We start from the raw sequence: 6,724 nt of genomic DNA on the forward strand, positions 1-6,724 counted from the left end.
AGTTTGGTTTTGTTGGTTCTCCCATCCAAAGTTTGGGTAGTTCTTCCAACCAGGATTGTAGGTTTTGGAGTGTGGATCATAGGGTTGTCTTGATGAGTTTTCAACATAATTGGCTTGCTCCCAATCACCTTCTTCCTCTATATTCACTCCTTCTTGAGCTTGTGGTTGCGTGTGGACTACTGCAACTTGGTTCCTTTCCATCTGCTTAGTGAGGTCAGCCAATTACTTGGTGATCAACTTCTTTTGTGCTAGCAATATATCCATGTGATTCAGCTCCATCACCCCTCTATTTGAGTTTCTATCAAAGGCATATAAGTACTCATTGTTGGCCACAGTTTCTATCATGTCAATGGCCTCATCAATTATCTTCTTCTTGCTGAGAGAGCCTCCTGAAGAGTGATCTAAAGCCTTCTTTGACTCTTGTGACAAGCCTTCATAGAAAATGTGCAACTGTACCCATTCATTGAACATGTACGAGGGGCATTTTCTTGTCAACTCCTTGTATCTCTCCCATGCTTTATAGAGAGTTTCACCATCTTGTTGTTTGAACGTTTTTACCTTAGCTCTCAACCTGTTAACTCTTTAGAGAGGGTAGAATCTTGCCAAGAATTTATTTACCACCTCTTCCCAAGTTGTCAAGCTTTCCTTAGGAAAGGATTCTAGACACTTTGCTACTTTATCCCTAAGAGAAAAGGGAAATAAAAGTAGTTTGTAGGTATTAGGATGGACACCATTGGACTTCACTGTATCACATATTCTCACAAATGTGGTTAGATGTTGGTTGGGGTTTTCCTGGGCACTTCCTTCAAATAAGCAGTTTTTTTTAACAAGGGTGATGAGTTAAGGTTTTAACTCAAAGTTATTAGCAGGAATGGTTGGTTTAAGGATGCTACTTCCACAGTTTCCTGAGTTTGGGTTGATGTAAAAGTCTAAAAATCTTCTCTCTTGCCCAACATGATTGGCTGCACCTTCTCTAACATGATTATGCACCTCTTCCTCATGATGGTTCTCCATATCATCCTCCATATTTATATCCAGCTCCTCCTCTTCTTCCTCTGCACCAATAACCCTCTTTCTTCTTGCTTCCATTCTTAATCTAAGGAAGGTCCTCTCAGGTTCAGATTCAAAAGAGGTTGAAGCTTCACTTCTTCGACCTGTCATACAATCAACAAAACACTAGAAAGAGAAAAGTGACGGAATCACTCTTGTTAAGAATTTCGGTTAGGATGAGTGGTGCAATGGATCAAATAGTTAGTGGGTTAATGTGCTGAAATGTAAATAAGCAAAGGAAAAACAAATCAAAGTGCAAAAACTGAAAGTAACTAAGCTGAAATGAATAAATCAACAAAAAAAAAACTGTTCAATCTAGTTATCCTCCAATTTAATCATTGTCAATGCAAAATCAATCCCCGGTAAAGGTGCCATAAACTTGATGCACGAAAATCTGTATCACTACAAATTTCTCTCGGCAAGTATACCGAATTGTCGTCAAGTAAAAACTCAAAATAGAGTGAGGTCGAATCCCACAAGGATTGATTGGTTGAGCAACTTTAATTAGAGGAATGTTCTAGTTGAACTAAGCAAAGGTGGGTTGAGAATTGCAGAAAGTAAAATGGCAGGAAAGTAAATAACAGAAAATGTAAATGATGGAAAGTAAGTTGCAGAATATAAATTGCATGAAAGTAAACTTGCAGGAATTTAAATGGGAATGGGGATGATGAGCATAAATGTAAATAGCATAATTAAAGAGAATGGGTAAGACCAGAAATGGGGGAGTTCATTGGGCTTAGGAGATGTTGCATTCTCCAGATAAAATTCATTCTCATCTCTTCCTCAATCAATGCATTCATTGATCTCTCAGCAATCTTAGGTGATTGAATCCTAATTCCTTGGCAATCCAATCTCTCTAAGCTTGAACAATTGCCCAATTCCTTGATCTAATTGCTCATGGGAAGAGATAAAGTACGATCACTGATTATACCACATGTTTTTCTAAATCAAAGCATTGGTAGGAAAGTATTTCTAGCATGATTTCCTCATTCCTCTTCCAAGGTTCAAAGGAAATCCAAGTATGAGCAATTTCTCTTCCGAGACAATTGCTCAATTTGATGAAGATCGAAAGCTTTCAAGTAAATCAAGAGAAAAGAAAGAAGAAGAAGAATGAAAACTACAATTGATCCATTGAATTACAACAGAGCTCCCTAACCCAATGAAGAGGGGTTTAGTTGTTCATATCTCTGGTAATTGAAATTAAAAATGAAAAGTGCATTTCTAAAGTACTGAATTACAAAGAAAGCAAAATACAGAGTGTGTACAATCCTAGATCCCCCAGGTGCCAATCCCAATTTCTAGTTCTAAACTACCCCTATATATACTACTCGTCTGATCTTCGGTTAGCTCTGCAAGTCTCTGGATGTGAGCCTTTTAGCATAGTTGAAGCAGTTACAATCTTAGTGGGCTTGGCTCAGCTTGCAGGAAGAGTTTGAGTCAGGTAATTTCACGTTAGTCAGGCCGTTAGTGTGGTAAAGGTCAAGTGTAATCCTGGTTCGAAGACGTCAGTGACACTAACTTTGTCACTAACGTTCCAAAACCCTTTTGAAGTCACGTTTACCCCATCGTTAGTGGCACTAACGTGGCCACTAACGTAACCTTTCCTAACCTTGATTGCGTTAACGGTGTTAACTACACCATTAACGTTAAATTCATCTCTTCCTCCACATTAAAGGCCCACGTTAGTGGAGTTAACGTGGCCATTAACGTGGGAATACCTTGGCTCGAAGATGTTAGTGGTGTTAACTACACCACTAACGTTGCAAAACTTCCTCCTCTTCCACGTTGGTGCCCACGTTAGTGGCACTAACATGGCTACTAACGTGGGCTTCTTGGTCATCCCCAATGTTAGTGGTGTTAACTATGCCACTAACATTGCAAAGCCCACTTTCTTCCACGTTAGTGGCACTAACTTGGCCACTAACGTGGGCTTATGGTGGCACTCCTAACGTTAGTGGTGTTAACTATGCCACTAACGTTGGGGCTTCTTCTTTCTTCCACGTTAGTGCCCACGTTAGTGGCACTAACGGGGCCACTAACGTGGGATTGAATGACCTTCGAAGACGTTAGTGATGTTAACTATACCACTAACATTGCAAGCTTTCCCCTTCTCCACGTTAATGGCCACATTAGTGGTACTAACGTGGCCACTAACGTGGCTCTACACTGCTTCTTGTTACCTGAAAACAAACAAACAAAGTGCATCAAAGTCCTATTCTTAATCATGAGATGATGCATCATGCATTATATCATTCAACTCTTGCATTATTCCCATGAAATTTTTTAGAATTTACAATGTTTACTTGAATCAAGGTATGGATGCATATTCAACCAATTACTTGCTTATTTTCAAAGAAAATGCATGAAACTAACCTAAAACATACAAAAATGGCTAGTAAAACTAGCCAAGATTCCCTAGCATCAATCTCTAATGCCAAGGCATCTTAGGCTAGTTTCAATAGCCGTTTTCATTTGTTTTAGGTAGGATTTATGCACTTTCTTGAGCAATAAGTAATTATTTGGATGGAATTTTCATGCACACCTTGATTCATTCAAACATGGTTAAATTGATGCATTTTCATGAGGTTTATGCTATATTTATTTGTATGTTAAGAATGATGCAAACTCTTGTGAATCTAGCAAAGCTTTGATGTATATGTATTGGTTGATGATAGGTGAAGAGAAGTAAGGAAGAAGTATGGAAAGAAGACGAGGAAAGGCAAGCAAGCAAGCAACAAAAAGGGCAATGGAAAGAAGAAGAGGAAGCAACGTTGGTGGCCAAAGTTGGCTCACCAACGTTGCCTCAAATGTTGGAGGAAGGGGCTGCAACGTTCTGCAACTGCTGGTGCCAACGTTGGAGGGAACGTTGGCTCACTAACGTTACCTCCAACATCTTTGATGAGACTTAAATTTGAAATTGTGAAAACTGCCTTGTGTGCGTACGCACAAGAAGAAAAATTCATGGTGTGCGCACGCACAAGGCAGTGTGCGTACGCACAGGTGGGCAACATTGGATGTAACATTGGTAATCCAACGTTGGGTCCAATGTCTGCGATGGATTTGCAAATTTGAGCTTCCAAAAATGCCTTGTGTGCGTACATACAACCTAGTGTGCATACGCACAAGTAGAAAAATTGAAAGTGTGCGCACGCACAAGGCAGTGTGCGTACGCACAAGTATGCAGCGTTGGACATAACGTTGGTGAACCAACGTTGAGGCAATCGTTAGTGGCCATTCTTAAATTCTTTTTCAAGTAACGTTTAGCCAAACATTTTCCTGCTAACATTGATGACCAACGTTGATACTAGAAATATAATTGAGCACCATGCAGAATGCAAAACGTTAGTTTTCCAAATGTCCATCCTCAACATCATTGAGAGCCACTTTAACTTGCTTCAATCAAGCCCAAGGCTCACATCCAAGTACAATGAAGACTCAATTGAGGATGGGAAGGTAAGTATAAATAAAGGAGTCTTTGAAGATTGAATAAGCTCTCTGGAGGCCCTGAGGGGGGGCTCTGGGAGTTCAGAAATGCTGGGAGCCAGAGACCCAAATTGGGAACTCTGGAATCATTTTCTTTTATACTTTCTTTACTATTCCTGCACTTTCTTTATTTGTGATTTGAATTGAGCTATGATGAACTAAACCACTCTTCATTGAGTTAGGGAACTGATAAACCACTTTTTAGGGTTTATCATGTGTTGAATTTAGAGCATTTTATCAACCTTTTCTCACATTTATTCAATGAAATAGCATGGTCTTGTGATTCTTTCTTAATTTGTGCTTAAATGTGAAAACATGCTTTTTAGAGCTTAAATTAGCTAATTTTGATTCACCTTTGATTCCACTAGATTCCTTGATGTGTTTGCTAGTGATTTCAGGTTGAAAAGGCTAGGAATGGATCAAAGAAGTGAAGAGGAAAGCATGCAAAGTGGAGAACACATGGAAAAAGCCAAAGATTTAGATGCACCAATCCACGCGCACGTGAACTGGACACATACGCGCGGATCGCAAAAACCTCAGGGATGCGCACGCGTGCTGTACGCGTATGCGTCGGTGCTGGCATGTGATTTTTTAGTAAAAACGTGCCCAGCGAATTCTCAGAGGCTGTGGGGCCCAATCTAAACCAATTTCGGCACCAAAACACTTAAAAGGACCAAGGATTGAAGGGGAATACATCATCATTCACATATTGAATCATTAGAAATCATTAGGATTAGTTTTAGTTAGTCTTAGAGAGAAAAGCTCTCACTTCTCTCTAGAATTAGGATTAGGTTTAGGATAATAAGCTTTGATCTAGGTTTTAATTCATGCTTTCATCTACTTCTACCTTTCAATTCTTTGTTGTTACATCTTGTTCTTCTATTCTCTTATTGTAATTTCTTTTATGTTATTTCCATACTTTGTTGTTGATCTACTCTTGTTCCTCTTATTTTCTTTCAATTCAATTGGAGGTAATTCATGTCAATAATGTTCTTTTTGATTGTTGTTGTTAATTCCTTGCAATAATTGTTGTTAGATTTCATTCTTGTTGTCAATTTACTATGCTTTCCTTTCATACCTTCCAAGTGTTTGTCAAAATGCTTGAAAGGATGTTAGAGTAGAATTTTATGTTCTTGGCTTGGGAAGGTAACTTAGAAATTCTTGAGTTACTAATGTCCAAGTAATTGATAGTTGATAGCCATTGACTATAGCTCTCATTAATTCAATTAGTGAATAGCTAGGACTTATGGACTTGGATTAATATAGCTCATTTGACTTTCCTTTATTTGTTAGAGGATGCCTTAATGGGATTGATCCTTGCAATTATCATATTGTGTATAGTGATAAGGATAGAGATCCTTGACCACCAAACCTTGCCAAGACCTTTTCGTCATTTGATTTCCTTTATCATTTACTTTTCTTGTTCCCTATTCAAAACCCCAAAATATACATGTCCATAGCCAGTAACAAGAACATTACCCTGCTATTCCTTTGAGAGATGACCCGAGGTTTAAATACTTCGGTTTATAATTTTAAGGGTTTGTACTTGCGACAAACAATCTTTTGTATGAAAGGATTATTTGTTGGTTTAGAAACTATACTTGCAACGAGATTTCATTTGTGAAATTCTAAACTGTCAAAAATCCATTCATCAAAATGGTGCCGTTGCCGGGGAAATTACAATGGTGTTGTGTTATTGGTTATTGTACATATGTGAATATTGTGAATATGTTTGTCTTTTACTTGTTTGTTCGTCGTTGTTAGTTTAGGACTTAGTTAGTTCATTTTTGCTTCCACTATGAATTCTCACCCTTTTGGTTATGAGTTTGGTTCTAATTGTGTTGTAGGAAATGTGAACTTCAATGAACACATGTATCAAGGATGGACCCAACAAAGATGGGAGGAGCCGTAAGGAATTGATCACTCCTATTGGCAACAACCTCCGGATTCGTATAGGTATACTCACCTCCCAAATGCATGTCAATTCAATGGCTATGGTGACTCTTTTTGTGACAATCAATTACCACGATCATATGCCTATGAATCTTATCCTCAACATCAACCTCAACCATACTCACAAGCCTTTCTTGACCAAACACCTTCCTATGATCCATATCCACCATATGACCAATCACCCATACCATATCCTTGTGACCATTATGAGTATGAATCTTTAGAACCACCACAACCT

At 38.6% G+C, this 6,724-nt stretch overlaps 1 non-coding gene across 1 annotated transcript; it reads left to right on the plus strand.

Moving 5' to 3' along the window:
- Window positions 1–469: 469 nt before the first annotated feature.
- On the plus strand, window positions 470–573 carry LOC112745821 (small nucleolar RNA R71). Its single transcript, XR_003173729.1, has one exon. It is a non-coding gene; the product is annotated as a small nucleolar RNA R71 (small nucleolar RNA).
- Window positions 574–6,724: the final 6,151 nt, after the last annotated feature.

This window comes from Arachis hypogaea, chromosome 14 (assembly GCF_003086295.3).
Source record: "Arachis hypogaea cultivar Tifrunner chromosome 14, arahy.Tifrunner.gnm2.J5K5, whole genome shotgun sequence".
Lineage (NCBI taxonomy): Eukaryota > Viridiplantae > Streptophyta > Magnoliopsida > Fabales > Fabaceae > Arachis > Arachis hypogaea.